A 19252-nucleotide genomic window follows, 5' to 3' on the forward strand; every position below is an offset into this window, starting at 1 on the left:
TCTGTGAAGTAAGAGATGAACTTTTATCTTACCTGCTTATGAGATGTCTGCTGAAAGATGCTAGGATGAACAACTGGCTTCTTGCAAGTACTCAGTAACCAAGGATGCGGGAAAAAAATCTTCTTAGAACCCTATGAGGCAAGAATGGGAGAAAGAGTCAGAAAGGTGGATGGATTTCACTAGGCTCTTCAATGAGTAAATAACTCAAGCTAAGTCTACTTCTGGGTCCCAGAAGCTTTCTCCATTCTTCAGTCCTCTCATAGGACTGAGGCTTTGCAAAACAGAAAAAGCAAACTTATTTCCTAGTCTGGTAACATGCAACTTGCCCATTGACTTATCTTGAGCAAAGGAGAGGGTGGAACTGACAGCAGGGAAAGTCTGGGAAGATAGCTCAAAGGGCATGATCAAGTTTCCTGCACTAAGTCTTTATAGGAGACTTAGTTCATCCCCCAGAACTAAATCTCCCCTCCTTTAGGACACAGCTACTTCAAGCTGACAAGATCATGGTCTTGATTTCCAATACTCTCCCCTGTCTGAATGTGAGTTTTCCTTACAGTGAATACAGGAAAGGGTAGTCTCTCTGGGGCTCTGGATTCCCAGTGTCTAGTACCACAAACCTCATAAACTATTCAGAAATAGTTGCTGACTTGCAAGCTAAATAAGATTCCTTCAAGCAGTTTTGTTTCTTTTTGGTAGAACCAGGATTTGAACTCAGAGTCTTGCACTCTTTCTTATTCAGCTTGCTTGGTCTGCTAGAACTCTACTTCTTGAAATACACCTCCATCCCAGTTCTTTTCTAGCTATTTTGAAAAATTGAAGTTTTCTGCTCCATCTGGCTTTGAACCATAATTCTCCAGGTCTCAGCCTCCTGAATAGCTAGGATTAAAGATAAAAGAGTGAACCAGTAGCACCCAACTATATATTTTTTTGAGGGTGGTGGGGCTTGAACTTGGCCTGGGCACTGTCCTTGAGCTCTTCAGCTCAAGGATACCACCCTACCCCTGGGCCTGGGCATTGTCCCTGAGCTCTTCAGCTCAAGGCTACGGCCCTACCCTTGAGCCAAGCCCCACTTCCCATTTTCTAGAGGTTAACTAGAGATAAGAGTCTCAGGTCCTTTTGTACCCAGGCTGGCTTTGAACCTTGATCCTTAGCTCTCAGCCTTCTTAGTTTCTAGGATTACAGGCATGAGCCAGCTGACTCAGCCCAACTACATTGTTTTGAAGGGCATCAGAGGCCTTTCTAGTCTCATATTCCAGTAATCATGCAGAAAGGCCTAAGGGCAGTTAGGAGACACATCCCAGCTTTGTTTTGTGAGAAATACAAGTCAGAGAATAATTTGAAGTGTATACTTTCCTTTAAATGAAAACATAAACAAGTTAAATAGGAGCTGGGAGCACAGCTTAGTGGAAGATTGCTTGCCTAGAATGCACAAAGTCCTGGGTTTGACTCCTTAGTACCACATATTCAGAAAAGGCCAAAAGTGGTGCTGTGGCTCAAGTGATAGAGCAATAGCCTTGAGAAAGTCCAAGGACAGTGCCCAGGCCCTGAGTTCAAGCCCCAGGACTACCATAAACAAAACAAAACAAAATCAAGTCAAATATTGGTACATGTTATTTCAGGAATTATATTTGGAGAAATAAGAATTCAACTCAGGTTGTTATTTGTATGAAGGGGGTGAAGAGGATTAATGGAATAAGAAAAGTATCTAAAGAGCTCTAGTTATCATTGGTAATGATTTTTCTTTAAATCAACAATAAAATATTAAGATTTCTTAAAGTCAATGAGAACACTGGTATTTCTAGTATTGTTCTGCTTATGTTTGTGTCTGTGGTGTTTCACAATAAAATGTTTTAATGCCATTTTTTTTTAAAAAAAGAAGGGTCTCAGGGCTAAATACATCAATTTTTTTAAATGTGCATTAAAAATCCACGTAAACAAACATGTATGCAAACAAACACGCCAAATACAAATTCAAGGTTTTTGTAGACTTGTCTCCCATTTAAGGCTTTTAATTTCCCAGTTGGCTGACACCAACTTTGGCCTGGACTGTTTTTACAGAGTCCTGGCAGGCAGCCTGCTTGGGTATGGTTTAGTCTAAACACACACACACACACACACACACACACACACACAACCAAAAACCCTCCGATCAGAGCTGAACCTGAAGCCACAATCTTTCTGAAACCCTCTCTCAGCCGTAGCTGCCATGGTTCCTGTCACCTGCTCACCCCTACCAGGCCATGTGAGTCTATAAATGTGTCCAGAAGTCCTGAACAAGCTGGCGAACTGGGGAGTTCTGTAAGGGGAAAAAGGCATCTCAGAAGAGACCTAAACTTGGAACAGTCTGTGACCTAGGCTAGGCCTCTGTTTCCTTAAAGAAGATCATGACTGATGGCACAGATGCCCTGGGCCTACTCCACTTATCACCTGCCCTGATGAATATCATCCATCCTGAAGTTTCCCCTCCAGAGACACTGAAGACACACATCCACAGCACAACTGCTGATATGACGGCGCTTGTGTGAAAGCAAGTAGTGGAGCTGGGTTCTTAGAGTTCTAGGGTCTGACACAGTTGATGTCCTGCTACTGGCACTCCTGAGTCTTACTGAGAAGCTACCTCATCTGTCTGAGCCTCTTTACCTCCACTGAGAACAGGGTATTACCTTTCCAAAAGTCTGAACACTCTGGAAATAAATGTTGCATTTTGCTGCTGTATGGGAGCCTCCAATATCCAAACTGAAAGACCAGCAGGGATCCAGGCCTGTTCCCTCCCTGTATCACCTATGGGCATTCTCCTCCATTACTCCTCCCCAGCCTGGGCTTGTTGATATTCACAGCCACTTAGACTTAGGTTTCACAGTGGACTTGTGAGATGCTTGCAAAGGAGGTAGCACTATGAACTCACACCGAAACTTCTGCCTTCCATCCTAAACATCTCCTTTGGGCCTCTACTTAATTACTGGGAAGATAAAGGCATCCCTCTAAAATTACAAATCAGATAATGGCGCTCCCCAGCTTGCAAATGTATCCCAGCTTGCCATTGTTCTTATAAGCAATTCCAAATCTGCCCCCTTGGCCCTGAGGCCTGCCTTCCTTCTTGGCTTCCTCCAAAGGCCACAATCAGGCAGGTGGAGCCTTCGAGGGGCCAGGAGCACGAGTCATGTGCACAAGGCCACAGCCTTCACTAAGGGCTCCAGGGTCAAAGATCAAGTAGGGGAACAGAGCCAGCTCTTGGCTGAGCAGGGTCTCTCTGAACCCTGCTTCAGACCCTCTGTGCAAAGAGGGATGGGAGAAGTGGCAGTGGGAGAAACAATTAGATGGAAAAGAGCATCACTGAAAAAAAACCTTAGTGAAAGGATTGTGTTTGGAAGTAAGGGCATGGATATATATATATATATATATATATATATATATATATCAAAAAAAACCCAGAATGATAAGTGAACGAACCATTTTCTCCCTTTACAGGTAAAGGGAGCAAAGGTTACCATTTTGGGGAAAGCAACAAGGAAGAAATTTTACCTATCTTCTGCCTTCTTGGCTTTAGCAGAACTGCAGCAAGAAAGTTCAGGAAGGAGAAGAAAACAGACTCTGGCCCTTCTCCTCTCCTTCTTCCCCCTCCCATGAAGCTTTCTTTCCTTCAGCCACAGTAAGAAGTTAGGAGCATTTAAAGGATGGGCGATGTAGAGTCAGCCTTCTAGAAGGCACAGCAGACAGCAGTAGGATAGTATGGTAGATTCAATGGGAAAGATCATACACCAGAATCACCAAACAGCAGTTTTCTAGTGACCTGCAGGGAGGAAGGAAAAGTCCAACTCCCAAAAAGGAAAAGGACAGCGAAGAAGAAGAAGAAGAAGAAGAAGAAGAAGAAGAAGAAGAAGAAGGAGGAGGAGGAGGAGGAGGAGGAGGAGGAGGAGGAGGAGGAGGAGGAGGAGGAGGAGGAGGAGGAGGAGGGGAGGAGGAGGAGGAGGAGGAGGAGGAGGAGGAGGAGGAGGGGAGGAGGAGGAGGAGGAGGAGGAGGAGGGAGAGGACCCCTGCTGTCAGGCAATTCTCCCCACCAAGCCAGAGCATTCACATAGCATCCAAATCCAGCATCTAGTACATCTGCCAGAATATTCCATGTGGCCCTAGACATCTCATACTTTGGCTCACATACAACAGTAGAGGGCAAAAGGGTTATTCGGCATTTTCAGACCTCATCAATCTTCTCCAGGACCAAGAGCTAGACAGAAAACAGGCGCTTTGGTGTCACCATGAGAAAGGCAGTGATGATTGAAATCCAATCATAAAAATAATGAAGATCACAGTGGTGGTAAGCAGGTAAGGGGCTTGCTGAACAGATGCAGAAGACAAGAAAGCCCAAGGCTGACACTGGCAAAGGCAGGTGGTTGTCCTCCATGCCAGGCTATCCTTACAGCCACCTGGAACCAACAGACACATAGTAGAGAGGCAGACATCCTGCCCATGGCTTATGCAATGCTTCATGGTCAAAGGGTCAGAGCTTGCCTAGCAGGAGTAGTCTTGCAACACTGATCCTGTACACTCAGCTTTCCGGCCACGCTAATCCTGAGCACATCCTGCTTTCTCACCCCTGGACCTTTGCACAGACTGTTCTCTTTGCCTAGGACATTGCCTTCCTATTAAAAGCTTCCCCAGCTGGACTAACTCTACCTTGGTTTAGTATCACTTGTTCCACAAAACTCTGTTGGACATCTGGCTCTTCCTGGGAGCAGTCCCAGTCCCATATACTGCCTCCTACAGGCCTCCGTCCTCCTGGGTGGAACCCTCCACTTTAGCCGCATCTTCCACCAGGCTCAAAGCCCTGTAAAGGCTGAGACACAATGGTCTCATCTACTTAGTGCCTCTGGAGCCCCACTTGGTATATGTCACCTAACAGGTGGCAGGTACACATGTGGAAAAGATGGTTAGCACTTGCACAGACTTAGCTGTCCAGAGCCCCATCCATATAGTAGAAACCATACTTAATGTTGCAGGAGCAAGACAAGAAGGGCCTCTTCAGTGAAGGGAGCAAAGGACAGCCAAGGCCCAGAGACTCCTCTAGGACTCACAGACCAGAAGCCCATAACTCAATAGGCTTCTAAACAGCACAAAAGGCCAGGTATTACAGGAAGAATAAACAGTATGTGCAAAGATCCTGAGAAATAAAGATGCATAGTGAGTTAGAGACTGAATGGCAGTAGAGATGGTGAGATGAAGCCTGGAGGAAGAAAGGACAGTTGGAAGAGGAGGTGTAGGACAGGGCCCCAAGAAGGCTCAGCCGTGTGGTGAAGAACACAGCTAGGGCTTAGAAAGGTCTGATTTGGGGACTAGGTGTTACAATTTCCTGGCTGAAGGATTTTAGGTGAGTTGCCTAACCTTCAAGGCTCTGTTTCCTAAGCCGCGGCTTCCTTTTTGTAAAATAGAATGATAAGGGCGCCAGTAATTGATGTCTTTAATCCTTGCTGCTCAGGAGGCTGAGATCTGAGGCTCACCATCTGAAGCCAGTCCAGGCAGATAAAATCCAAGAAACTTTGCTATCCAAAGAGCCAGAGGAGCCAAAAGTAGAGCTCTGGCTCAAGTAGTAGAGCCTTAAGAAAAGAAAAAATAAGCAAACAAACAAAAACCACTGTAGAGACAGAGCCCAGAAGCCAAGTTCAAGTCCTAGTCCTCAATAAGGTTCCAAATAAGGCTAGGTGGGATAATAATGGTACCTGCAGCCCCGAAAGAGATGTCACTGGAGGATACCTGAGGGCTTTCCACAGTAATCATCTGGGGGAAGTCCTGCCCTTCCTGCCACGCTGTCTGTCCTTCTGGACATCCAGGAGGTGGGCTTTGTGACTGCAGAGGACACAGGCAGAGAAGCTGCTCTGAGGGGCTGTGTGGCAGGGACACAAGGGAGGAGCATCTGGAGTAGAAGCTTAAAGAACAGTCTGAGCAGTGACATGAGAAGGGGAGGAACAGGCACTAGGTGTGAAACGATCAACCTGCCCACTGGGGTCAAGATGGCCGAGAGAGGTAGGGCAGTGGGCCTGGGCCTGTCAGTCAGTGCAAACAGGTGTGTCTCTTGCAAATCAAGTAAACTCCAGGGGGGCTTTGACTACCTCTCTCGAGGACCAGCTGTCTCTGCCTCAGTAGCCTCATGGAGTTGTCTGGTATGGGGAGATGATAGGATCATTTATGAGGTGCCTCAGTGCTGCATAAGGGAGGACAGGAAAAATCAAAAGGCTGAGAGGCTCCCTTCCTTTCTGTGGACTACCTGCATCTCTACCCGTGGCTTCTATACATGCTGCTCAGAGAGCCCCAGGAGTGAGTGGTTCTACCACCAGGTGGCACGAGCTGTGACCAAGCCCACATTTTAGGAGACAGAGTTCCCATGCAGACCCTGGGAGAAGGCAAGGAAGAGGAGGAAAATCCACAAAGGCTCTCTATCAGATACAAGCCAGGCCCACAATCCCTGTTCTGAAAAAGTGGTCAGTTGTTATTGACAAATAGCCCTGGTTTCTTCCATGCAGTACAAAAATGCTTCAGGGGCCCTCAGATTCCATAGTCAGAGCCAAAGTCTTGCTGTTTGCATAGGACAAGGTACTCAGAAAGGGCATGGAACAGCAGAAACTATGTGGACCGACTTCCCATACAGCTTCCAATATGCATTATTGTCCCTATGAAGCAGAGACAGAACCAAATAAGTTACTCTACTACCACCAGTAACCACAGCTCTCCTGTGTGATGGTAACATTAAACCAAGCCCTTCCACTGCCTCCTCACCTGCAAGCCACCAGACTGAGAGTCAGATTCTTTTTCTTTTCTAAGCCAAAGCTGCATGATTTTGCCTGATTTGTCAGAAAAAATGGGGGGGAGGGAGAGGGAGAGAGAGAGAGGGAGAGAGAGAGAGAGAGGGAAAGAGAGGGAGAGAGGGAGAGAGAAAGAGAGGGAGAGGAAGAGGGAGAGAGAGAGGGTGAGGGAGAGAGGGAGGGAGAGAGGGAGAGGGCAAGGGAGAGAGAAAGAGAGAGAGGGGGAGGGAGGGAGGGAGAGAGAGAGAGAGAGAGAGAGAGAGAGAGAGAGAGAGAGAGAGAGAGAGAGAGAGAGAGAGAGAGAGAGAGATTCAGAGGTATGTCTGTGACATACTGCCTAGCCTTTCTCTCATTCTGCTCTGGCCACGGAAGGCATGGCCCACTGGCTAAATAATCTTCTGACTTCATAATCTGCGTGGGCGCCCACTCACTGGCTATATTGCCAAAGTTTGAGGTAAATAACCCCCCATGCAAGCAGTGTGGCCTCCTGAAGTCTGTTTAAACTCGATGCTTCAGGCACCTTTTTTGCGTCTAATTACCTCATTGTCAGCCTCCTCTCCCTTCTCTCTTCCTTTTCCCTTCCCTACCTCCAATGCTAGCGTCATTCCCAGGGAACACACTACCTTTATCATCTTCATCTTCCACCACTGTGATAATAAAACCCACAACTTCCCATGTGCAATGCAAATAGCGTGCTATTACTCAGTTGCTTTCCAAGTGCAGTTCTCTTAGCTGGTATTGCCTTCTTTCCTCCATCCTGTCTGCCTGATAAGGCCTAGTTCAAAGGCCACCCTGTCTATGAGGCAGGCTACCCTCTCCCCACCCTCCACAAAGGCCACAGGCCTGGTATCCACAGAAGCACTGTACTGTTTCCTTCTTCCCCTCTCCCCTTGGTTCCACCATAAGCTCTCAGAGGGAGAGGCATTCACCTTTCCATCACTGTAGGTTTTGATTGTAGCACATTTTTTTATACTAGTACTGGAGCTTGAACTTAGTGTCAAGTGTGTTCTCCATAGTAATTCTGTCCAAGGCTGGGTGGTCTACCCCTGGAGCCACATACAGCTCCACTTCTGGATGTTTGGTGGTTAATTAATTAATAAAGAATCTCAAGGATTTTTCTACTCAGGCTGGCTTCAAACCAGAATCCTAAGATCTCAGCCTCCTGAGTAGGTAGGATTACAGTCGTGAGCTACGAGGGCTTGACTTGATATGGTACAAATGAATAGTAAAATGTTGGAGGAAGAGTAAATCACTGCCTCCTCTCAAGCTATCCATTTCCTCTCCCAAGTTCGTGCTCCTCAATTTCCTATCAGAGATACTAGCTTCTGAGAATTGCCTGAGTCAGGAATCCTCCAAAGATCCCCAGGAGACAGACAGGCCTCAGGTGGGAAAGAAAGCCAGGGACCATATTCTAAGAGCTTTGTGTCTTAATGTCATTTACTCCCCACAAATCTCCTGCACTGAAGGTTTTGCTCTTCTACTCATTTACTAGATTAGAAAACAACAGTACTAACGTGTTAACACTTGACAAATTACACAGCTAATAAGTTCAGACAAGAACTTGAGATAGAATTGGGTTTGAAGCCAGCAAATAGCCTCTAAGGAACCTGTGTCCTGGACTTCACTCTACTGGCTCTCATGTTCGTTGCTGCCTATGCTCCAGGCACAATACACAGTCCACAGGAAATACCTGTTCAGTCCTACTGGTTTCTGGTCTGTAGGCCTTCTGGTCTCCCCTGTTTGAGAGACCCAGGTAGCCTCACACTTGCAAGGAGCCTCCTGAGGTTAACTTGGATTTTTCTCCAGACTCAATGAAGGAAAAACATCTGGGGAATTCATTTTGAGAAGAATAAAGATGTTCCTCAACAGCGGACCCTGCTCCTTTGTCCCAGCCCAGAAAGCCTGGATTGAGCACCAACAGATAATATGGGAAGGCAAAAAGATAGGGCTCAGAGTCAAGTCTCAGGAGCAGTTACTCCACCCCCTCCCGCCCCAATACTAGTTGTATGATCTTGGAAAAAATCATTCCTACTTCTGAATCTTAATGTTCTCATTGGTAAACAGAGGATGATTGTAGCTCCTTTGCAAGACAAAGTCAAGTGGAGTTATGTGACGCCTCATAGCATATCCCTGGTATAAAATCATGGAGACGTTAACATTAAAACCAAAGGCTGCCGCTCATGGAAAGAATTGGCTCAAGGTCACAGAAGTCCTTCTTCAATCACATTTCTTTTGGGGGAGGGAGGAGTCATGGGGCTTGAACTCTGGCCTGGGCACTGTCCCGGAGCTCTTCAGCTCAAGGCTATCACCCTATCCCTAGGCCTGGGTGCTGTCCCTGAGCTCTTCAGCTCAAGGCTACCACCCTACCCTTGAGCCACAGCCCCACTTCCCATTTTCTAGTGGTTAATTGGAGATAAGAGTCTCTCCGCTTTGTATTGCCTGGGATGGCTTTGAACCACTATCCTCAGATCTCAGCCTCCTAAGTAGCTAGAATTACCCAGCTTTCACATTTCTTTTTGTGACCTCTGGCATCACTGTTGACCTCAGCACTCTTACAAGTTGCCATGACTTGAACTCCAGAGTCTTCGCCACCCTCTCCCTAGCAGCACTCCTATATCTTACCCCTAGGCCATATCAGCAAGCACTCGGTAATATTAGTTTGTCTACTGAGCTCATTGTTTCTGTGCCCCCTTCCCCCTCCCCACCTCAATAGCACGGTAACCTTCTCAAGAATCAGAACCCAGAACAGAGCCCACAATTTACTAAGTGCTCAATAAAATACTGCTGAGTAAATAAATGTGATCTTACTCTTTTCAGTCCACCTTCCTGATCCATCCACTGCCCCTGCAAAAAGTTGTCTGACCCTAGGATAGCTTCTAATGTCCTAGATCACCTACCATGACACCAGAGACTAAATGAGTTGATACAGGGCTTGACCCATCAGTCTAAGTGGTACTATCAGCCCAGCTGACAGACAGACCTTTCCTCCAGTCATTGCTTCCTTCTGCAACCAAAGAAACTTCCCCATTCTTTCACCTTTGTTTAGCTGTTCCTTGTGCTTGGAAAGAGCCCTCCTTCTACATGGATGCCTCAAATCCTTAGTCATCTTTTAAAACACTCTGATTTATTTCACAATTATTTGTTGAGTCCCCACTGTGTTCCATTCCCAAGAGGTAGATGAGGAATCATTCAAAGAAAAGACAGGTCTGGAGAAGTTTGAACATTTCCTATGCACACAGTGAAATGATGGTTCACACTGAACTGGGTTTTGCCTCCAGTACCCACCTCCCATCCCCACTACAACCAGGATGGGTCTTTGGAATTTGTGACATTACTGAATCGAATGCCCAATCTACATGGCATTCACCACACCCTTCCCAGATACTCTGGGAAATAAGTCAACATCACCAAAATGTCAAGGCCACTGAGCAGCTGCCGAGAGCAGGAGAATAAGATGAAAATTAACCTCTGGCCTTTCAGGCAGAAAGACCAATATTGAATACCACAGCCTTCCAAAGGTGGTATGATGAGCCCTTCGTAATGCTGAAAAACTAGAGGCTAGAAATTGGTAATTGGTCCATTTTGCCAGCTCACAGTAGAACTCAGATTCAATATCAGGTCACATGGCCACAGACAATGTGTACTTACCTGATTTTAGTGCAGGTTTTCAGATCCAGATCAGAGTTTTACCACTTAACCTCTTGTCCTGGAAGACTGTAGTGAGGATTGTGCCCTGCAGTCAATGGCAGTAGCACATCCTACTTTGCCATGCATACCACTGACAACAATCGAAAATGTCCCTAGACATTGCCCTTCCATACCTAGGGGCAAATATTCCCTGGTTTAATTCAGTCAAGCAACTTGAACAAACAGCCTTATTGCATCCATCCTCCAAAACAATGGGATAAGTGGCCAACAATCCACTGACCTAAGGGCCAGTTAGCAGTTTCACTCATGGCTATATTGGGATTTGAGTCTTAGGGTCTCACACTTGCCAGGCTGTTATTCTACCTCTTGAGCCACACCTCCAGTCTTGATTTTTAAATATATATTCCATCATCTAAATAGTTGTACAAAGGAGTTTCCCCTTAACAAAGCAGTTTATGATCACAATGCATCTTAATTAATCTCACCTCTTCCAACATTCTCACCCATCCCCTTCCAACTGGACCCTCCTCTCACTTTTCTTAATTTAGTAGGATATATATTTCATCTTAATTTAGTATGATATATATTTAATTCCTTTCCCCACTTCCCCTCTTCGTTCATCTGCTCCTCTCCCATTGACCCTACCCTACCCCTTCCAATTACCCATCTCCTGGTTAATTAGATATTGGAGTCTTACAGATTTCCCTGCCCTCGTTAACTTCAAACCGCAAGCATTTAGCTGTCAGACTCATGAGTAGCTAGGATTACTCATCTGAGTGACCAGCACCCAGCTTTATTCATAGTCACGTCCATAGTGTCTGTCAATATTTTAGATAGATAGATAGATAGATAGATAGATAGATAGATAGACAGACAGACAGACAGACAGATTTTGTGTAATAGGGGCAGGGATGAGGGAGGGAAATGAGGACCAAAACATGAGAAAGGGTATCAATGTTTGTGATGTAACCCTTCTAATAATTACAATAAAAATATATGAAAAAAAGAAGTTAATCTTTACTGTATCAAGACAAATAAAATATTTGTTGGGGGAAAGAGAGAGAATATTAATCAGATAGTCCTGGAGAACTCCCTGTTAGATGGTTCAAAAGTTCTACCAGTTACCCATGGTCAGTTTATAAGAATACAAGAGTGCCCTCTGTGCAAATGGGATGCCAACAATGTGTTTCATTTTTCAGTTTTGGTTTCTGCATCCAAGATATAATAAAAATCCAACCTCAAGATGGTGATATGGACCAATGAGACCATGAACATGGCGCTAGCACAGTGCATATCTTATCACTCAGAAATGTCCTGGTTTATTATGACAGAGGAGGAAACTGAAGCTACAGATTTTTTCAAACTTCCCCTTAGATCTCCTCCTCCTGTGGAGTTTGATTCCTGTTCAAAGTCCAATAGTCTCCCACTAGGTCAGTCACACCTCTGCCCATGTCGGTCCCATGGAAGCCCAGAATATTCACCAAAGACAGAATGAATTATTTTGCCCTCACACACCTGTGCCTCTGTAACCTGGTATAAGAATAGTACATTACAAAGCTCTTAAATTTGAATGAATAAATTAACTGGCTCCCAGACCCATGTTTTTATTATCTTGTTGTCAGCCTCAATTTATTCTTTCCTTAGATAACAGGAAACACTAAGCTACTGCTTCAAAGGGCAGGCCATTAGTAGGAGGTTTTTCTATTAAAGTTTTCAAAGGAATGACTAAGTAAGTAACAAATGAACAAAAGACTTTTTATTTTGGGGTCAAGCCTCAAATTGTACATGTACACACACACACACACACACACACACACACACACACACACACACACACACACACACAAAAGTGCTCAAGAAAAGGAAAGCATTCTTGATTACAGTCCATTCCTCTCCCATCACCAAGTTAATGCCCTTCACAGTTGCTGACATATCCCTAACATGGTGGCCTGGCACGATGGTGGTATGTGGATAGAATACGGGTTCATGAAGTGACACACAGACGTAGCATCTCCTGTATTTTATAGCTGAGGCCCACAGGATGGAAGTGTCAGGGTCACACTCTCTTAGCTGGCTGGCATCCAAAGAAGGTGTTTGGCTACTCTTGACAGTTCCCTGTGAGAATTAGTAGACCATAGATTGCCATGGAAGGAACCAATCCCTGAAGCCTGCACCCAGGGCTACAATAGAAACTCTACTCTCAGCCTACCTGGGCTTCTGGATTTGCAGGAAGGAGTAACTGAAAAGTTATTTGCAGATGAACAAAATAGGCTCCTCCCAGGACCAGTTAGCACATCCCAGATCTGTACTCGCCAGTTCCACTTGTCCACTGATAAAGAGAGGACAGTACTTATCATTCAGGTTATGCCATTTACTGACTGGGCAAAAACAAAAACAAAAAAATAACATTGCTACATTTTGGTCCTCTGTGTAAAATGGGCACAGCAATAATGTTTCCCTGCTAGGACTGTAGTGACAATTTGAAAATTAACAAATGGAAACTACTAAGAGCAGAGAATGACACAGTTCCTACTGTGGAAGCATGGATTCTGCCATTCTGAATTGAGTACCATGAATGCATCTCCCTGACTCCATGGACCCACTCCTTTGCTCATGTCTTATCACAATGGCTGCAGGTCTATGCTGCACTACTAGATCGTAAGCCTTCTCATCTCCTCAAGGCTCTAACTATCCTTTTTTGCCTGCGTCATTGGTGTTGATCTCCAAGACTTGATAAGTGCTATCATCATACAAACATACTGATACTTCACACACTCACACACACACACACACACACACACACACATACACACACACAAACATGTGCTTCCCTGCACGTATGCAAGCACACACCCTCTTCTGTTGAGTCTACACTTTCTTTGTTCTAGTTATCACCTATGTCTTTTCTCTTCTTTCAGTAAAAGTTCTCAGAGTTGCATGCCCTACCTCAGAATCTTCTCTTTCTTCTGTTCTTGGATTTGTACTTCAGTAGGGCTTTCTCCCTACTGCTATTATTAAAGTCAATAGTGACCCCACCCCATGCATCTAGCGGTCATGTGTTAATATTAACCCACAACGTGACAGCACTTGGCACGAATGCTCACTTCCTCTTCCTCAAAGCTCTTTCTACCCTAGGATTTTTAGACCCAGCAGGCTCTTTGTCCCCTCCTGTCTCTTTGGCTTCTTTTGGGACTCCTCTGATAGTATCTCCCCATCTTTCCAAGCCATGATTTTTTTTCTTTTTTCAGTACTAGGGTTAGAACTCAAAAAGCTTACAATGGCTAGGTAAGTGCTCTGCCAGTTGAACCATATCCCCAGCTTTTTTTCCACTTTAGTCACTTACTCCGAAAGGGGCCTAGAGTTTTGCTCCAGGCCAGCCTGGGGCACAATCCTCCTTCTGTGGTGGGCCATATGGCTGGGAATCTCAGCACACATTGACCTGTCACCACACCAAGCTTATCGGTTGAGTGTCACTTTTTTTTGCCCAAGCTGTGTTCAAATCACCATTGTCCTAATCTCTCCTTACTCAGTAGTTGATATGAGCTACTCCACCTGCCTCCCTACTACTCTAAACTCACAACAGTGGAGGCCCAGGCTTCAGCTCTCTGTCCTCTTCTTCTCCATGTGTCCTCTCACTGTGAACTCCCCCCACTCCTGGCTTTAAGTACCACTCTATCTCAATGGCTGTCACTAGCTCTGCTCTGCCTCCTCAGCATCTCTACATGGATCTTTTTAGACATCTCATTCCCTTTCTTGAACCCTCCCTCCCACATCCCAAGTTGCTTCTCTTGTTGACTTTTTCTCAGTGAATGCTGCTTCTGACTTTCATTTGCTCAGGCAGAGAATCCTCTCAGTCTTTCCTAACCCCTTACCTTTCTATTTTTCCTCACCCATCTTCCCGAACTGTCAGCCAACATTGCCGAGTCTTCCTCAGAAGGAATTCACATGTTTATCACAGCTCACTATCTCAGCCATGCCCCCCTCCCCAGAGGAAGCACCATCACCTCTGCCCTCCATTGTCCCATCCTCACAGTGGTCTCCCTCCTGCCATTTTTGTCCTCCCTGGCTCTGTTTTCACCAGTCACTTCAGAAAATTCCCACTGAAAGATGAGTCAGGCCAAGACACTCTCCTCTTCAAAACACTGTTCCGCCTTCCATCACAATGGATAATAAATGCCAGGGCCACCACAGTGGTCCCACAGGTCCTATATGGTCCTCTTCCTTACCCCCCCACTTCACAGGGGCCCATGATTGCATTTGGTCCCCACCACACCAGCCACTGTACCACCTCTTAGAAGCACCTGCCTCACCCCCACGGCAAGTGGCACCAAGTTCCCTCTCCCTTCCTGCCTCTGCTCCAGCTCACTTTCTCAGGGATTCCCTTGTTGATTCCTCCCAGCCACCCTTTAGCTGTACACCAGACAGTTCAGCTTTCCTCTATCTCACCCCCATCTGGACACAGCAAGTATTTCCCCAGGAGTGGTCCTCTCTGGAATGTGAGCTCCCTGCCAGAGGGTGTTTGGACAGTTTGTTCACGGAGGGCCGTGCACAGTCAGGGCTCAGCCAATGAGTGAATACATTTCTGCGGGCTTCTTCCTTTGCTCCCACTGAGGGGAGATGTCACCTTTTCTCCATGTGAGATGTCCCTCTGGTGCCAGCATTGAGATTTTCAGCTTCTCAGAAGCTCTCAGATCAATGAAAGAGGGAAGGGGAATGAGCAATTGGAGAGCTCTTCTCTCTCAGCAGTCCACGTGGGCTGCTAAGTCATCTTCCACCCCCATGTCCTTCTCAGGGCTGACTTTCCTTCCAAATCAGGCCTTCGCTAAGGACATTGGCCTCCCAAGACATGGCCTTTCCTCTCCCCCATGGATTCCACTCAGCCCACACCCTCAGCTGTGCTTTCCATCGGTGTCCACCCACAGGTCTCCTCCTCACCCCTCCATGGAATCACCTTAGCCCTCCAGGGCCTTCCTGATGCAAAAGAACTTCTTCAGTGCCAACCAACACCAGCTGGCAGAGAAGATGGAAAGCCACCTTTAATCGGAGTTGGGTTTTTTTCCAGCATTTTAATAAGTCAATTTCTCAAGTGAGAGAAATTGTAGTTTAGAAATAACCGCCAGAAAGCAGAAGAGAGAGGCAGTGGAAGCCTGCGGCCCCAGGGCCTAAGTTCGATAAGAAATGTCTGATAGGTTTAAAATTGAGACTCTCCCAACAAGTCTCTTCCAGAAAGTTCCCTGATCCACTCCTTTGCAGAATAGGTTAGCCACTTTCTCTTGTCTATTCCCACAGTATCTGTGCTTACCTCAGCTGTATCTGGATACTTGATTTACTTGTGTACCTTCCTAAGGACTGGTGGGGAAGGAAGAGCCAGAGCCTAATGCCAGACCAAATGAAGCTCATGAAATGCTCACTTTTTTTTTTTGGTGGGTCATGGGGCTTGAACTCTGCCTGGGCGCTGTCCCTGAGCTCTGCAGCTCTATGCTACCACCCTATCCCTGGGCCTGGGTATTGTCCCTGAGTTCTTCCGCTCAAGGCTGCCACCCTACCCTTGAGCCAAGCCCCACTTCCCATTTTCTAGGGATTAATTGGAGATAAGAGTCTCAAGTCCTTTTGTGCCCAGGCTGGCTTTGACCCTTGATCCTCAGATCTCAGCCTCTTGAGTAGCTAGACTTACAGGCGTGAGCCACCGCGTCTGACTTCCCTGAATTTCTTTAACAGAACCCAAAGTTCTGTGATGATCCTAATTCTTCAGATTTGTAGAGCAATTTGTGGAAGTCATTCATAGCTATGACTGTTTCATACTTTTGACCACACTAAAAGAAAGATTTCTGCCATTCATCCATTTATTCATTTATTCTGTGTTAGATACTGCATGCCTGGATACTAAGTGCTGGAATAAAGGCAAACAGCAGAAGCAAAACTCTCAGCTTTCAAGGAGCTCACTTTCTTCATGTGGTCTTATCCTGTCCTATGTGTCCTATTTCATAGATGAGCAGGCTAAGATCACCTCTGGGACTCTGAGCAGCCTGGCCACAGAACTTGCAAGCAAAATGATTCAAGCTAGCATGCAGGACTGTCTGATGCTAAGGGCACAGTTCACTTTTCTCCTCACCAGTTACTTCAAGATATGGGCTCATCTGTATTGTGTCTCTTCCATTCTCTTTCCCTCCCTTCCTCTCCTCTCCCTCCCTCATCCTTCTCTACCTTCCTCTGTCCTCCTTTTCTGGGTTCTTTCCCTTTACCCTCTCCTCTTCTCCCTTCCCTTGTCTTCTTTTCTCTCCCCAATTTCACAACAAATAAAACAAGACTTGGCAAAAATCCACACTGTGGGATTACCTTGGAACTGCTTCTCTTGTCTGATATGTGTATTTAACAACGATGTGAGAAATACCTGCCAGGTCTCTTGCTGGAGCCAAAAAGACAGAAGCCACACAGTGCTGTGTCTGGTTGTGTGCAAACCCGCAGGCATTTTTAGCAACTTTGGGGAACATAAAAGAAAGCTGTTGGTTTTGTTTGCACATATTTTTCGCCTCTGCAGAAGGCTCCTCAGCACACGGCAGCCTCTGAGCTGCCTTTCGTTTGATCTCTACCACTGTGCTTGTCAAATGACTTGGTCTGCTCTTAGTCTCCTCCTTTGGAAGTGGGTCTGATCAGACTTCTCTGGATGGTTGTGGGAAGTAAATGGGATCCTCTAGAAATGCCAGCCTATCTGTAAAGGCCTGTCTGAATGAAGGCAGCTTGGACAGAGCAGGGATACCTGATTTGAAGGATCTGGAGTAGAACCCAATTCTGCCAGTTCTCAGCTGCAGAATCTATGGAAGGTTCCTCATTGCCCTCAGCCATACATCTCAGCTCCTCAGCAATGGGAATGTTATTACCTATCACAAAGATAGCACTACAAATGCCAGCAATAACGTCCAGAACCTGGACACAACTAAGGACAAGTAATGGCACATCATCATCATCATCCTTACTATTTGTATGGGGGTGAGAAGCCACCAAGGAGTTTAGAAATTTTAGACTAAAAATCCCTCCCTCCCTTCCTCCCTCCATCCCTCCCTCCCTCCCTCCCTCTTTCTCGTGTATGTGTGTGTGTGTGTGTGTGTGTGTGTGTGTGTGTGTGTGTGTGGTTTCTGGGGCTTGAACTCAGGTTCTGGGCACTGTGCCTTAGTGCTTTCCCAAAGCTGCTAGCACTCTACCACTTGAGTCACAGTTCCACTTCTGACTTTTTGATTTTTTTTTTTTTTGATGGCTAATTCGAAGTAAGAGTCTCAGACTTTCCTGCCCAGGTTGGCTTTGAAGTGTGGTCCTCAAATCTCAGCCTCTTGAGTAGTTACGATTACAGGCATGAGCTACTGATAAATGGCTGAGACTACATACTTCCTTGGGGCAATCATTATGTCTTAGGCACCCATGTGAACCCAGTGCTCAGTTGAGCACACAGGTAGCCACTGGTCAGCGAAGTTGGAAGAACAGAACATGGTGAGGGAGGACCCAGGTCTCCAAAGTGATTACTTCAGTTAAGAAAACACATATATTTGCTGCATAATTACTGTGTGGCAGATGTCTGTCTTTACCTGTGTTTATTCTTCATACCGACTCACAAGGCTGGTATAGTCACAAGCATTATCTTGTACAAATTAGGAATCTGACGCTCAGTCATCAAATGACCTGGCCAAGAACATACAGCTAGTGGGGGGTGGAGTGAGGACTGCAACCCACAGGCGTCTGACTGCTTAGCCCGCAGCCTTAACCTTTGCCCTGTATGCCAGTAAGAGTTCTGGTCTGAGGTTTCCTCTTCTGCTCTACTTAGTTCCTGACCCATGCTAGCAGGAAGAGCGAGTCTTGTACACAAGGATCTAAGCAGATGATCTTTGAGGCCAGCCCATTCATTAACTGGGGTTGTTAGTGTTTTTATTTTCTATCATACTAAGAAAACAGGAGGACATTACTATCTATGGTCACCCCTCCCTTGGCAGATGTCACCTACTGCCACCCAGGGTTCCAGGGATCCAATCAAAAACCCTTCTCTGGGCAGCAGACCCTAGACCCAGAGCTGCAGGGAAGAGAAGCTGAGTGGATCTTCCCCAGGGAGGTCCTGCCTGTAGAGCCAGAGCCCAGCGTCTGGAGATGGGGAGACTCCAATTTCTACCTCTGAACCCCCATCTTCAGTTGTTCCCTCACTATCACTAGTGAGCATTCTCAACAGCCTGCTTCTAGTTCCACATCTGGACAGAGACTCTGCTCAGTCCAGAGAGCGGAGAAGGGTTGCCCTCCTTCCCTCATTCCCAGCCCTGTGATATCTCCACTGAGTGGTCAGGGGAGAAAAATCAGCACCAAAGGCACTGCTTACCAGTTTTGGTCTAGAGCAACATGATGGTACAGTGGGTAAGAGACTCATTTCTCAAGTAAGAGGGACCTGAGTGTGATTGTGAGCTATGTCAATGTCATAGCAACAATGGGCAAATCCCATAATGCCCATGAGCCACCAGGTTGAGGAAGTGGTGACCAATCCTCACAGACTGTTGCAAGATGAGGCACTGCATGAAGAGAAAGGCTTGTCCCCTTCTCTGTGGGCAAGAAGAGTCCACAACATGCCAGAGCAATTTGTTTCTCAGTTCTCCAAACAGGTATTTGACATAAATATTCGGAGTGCGTGATCCAGGCCCAGGCCGCTGGGCCATTTGACAAATGATCTCATTTGTTCTTCTTTTCCTCTGAGCTCCAAGTTCTACTTTTCCAAATTAAAAAACAAAACAAAACAAAAAAACAATAATCTTGCATTGTTAACTGCTTTAAATACCCTGTTGGAG

At 46.1% G+C, this 19252-nt stretch overlaps 1 protein-coding gene across 1 annotated transcript in view; it reads right to left on the reverse strand.

The window, feature by feature from the left end:
• Fggy (FGGY carbohydrate kinase domain containing) overlaps positions 1 to 18836 on the reverse strand; it is a 635483-nt gene extending 616647 nt beyond the window's left edge. The window contains exons 1-3 of the mRNA XM_090333735.1: positions 18793 to 18836; positions 12649 to 12768; positions 33 to 131 (exon numbers count right to left, since the gene is read on the reverse strand). The gene's annotated coding sequence lies outside the window, so the exon portion shown is untranslated. The remainder of the gene's footprint in view (positions 1 to 32; positions 132 to 12648; positions 12769 to 18792) is intronic.
• Positions 18837 to 19252: the final 416 nt, after the last annotated feature.

This window comes from Megascapheus bottae, chromosome 6, assembly GCF_031878675.1.
Source record: "Megascapheus bottae isolate mThoBot1 chromosome 6, mThoBot2.hap1, whole genome shotgun sequence".
NCBI classification, from domain to species: Eukaryota; Metazoa; Chordata; class Mammalia; order Rodentia; family Geomyidae; genus Megascapheus; species Megascapheus bottae.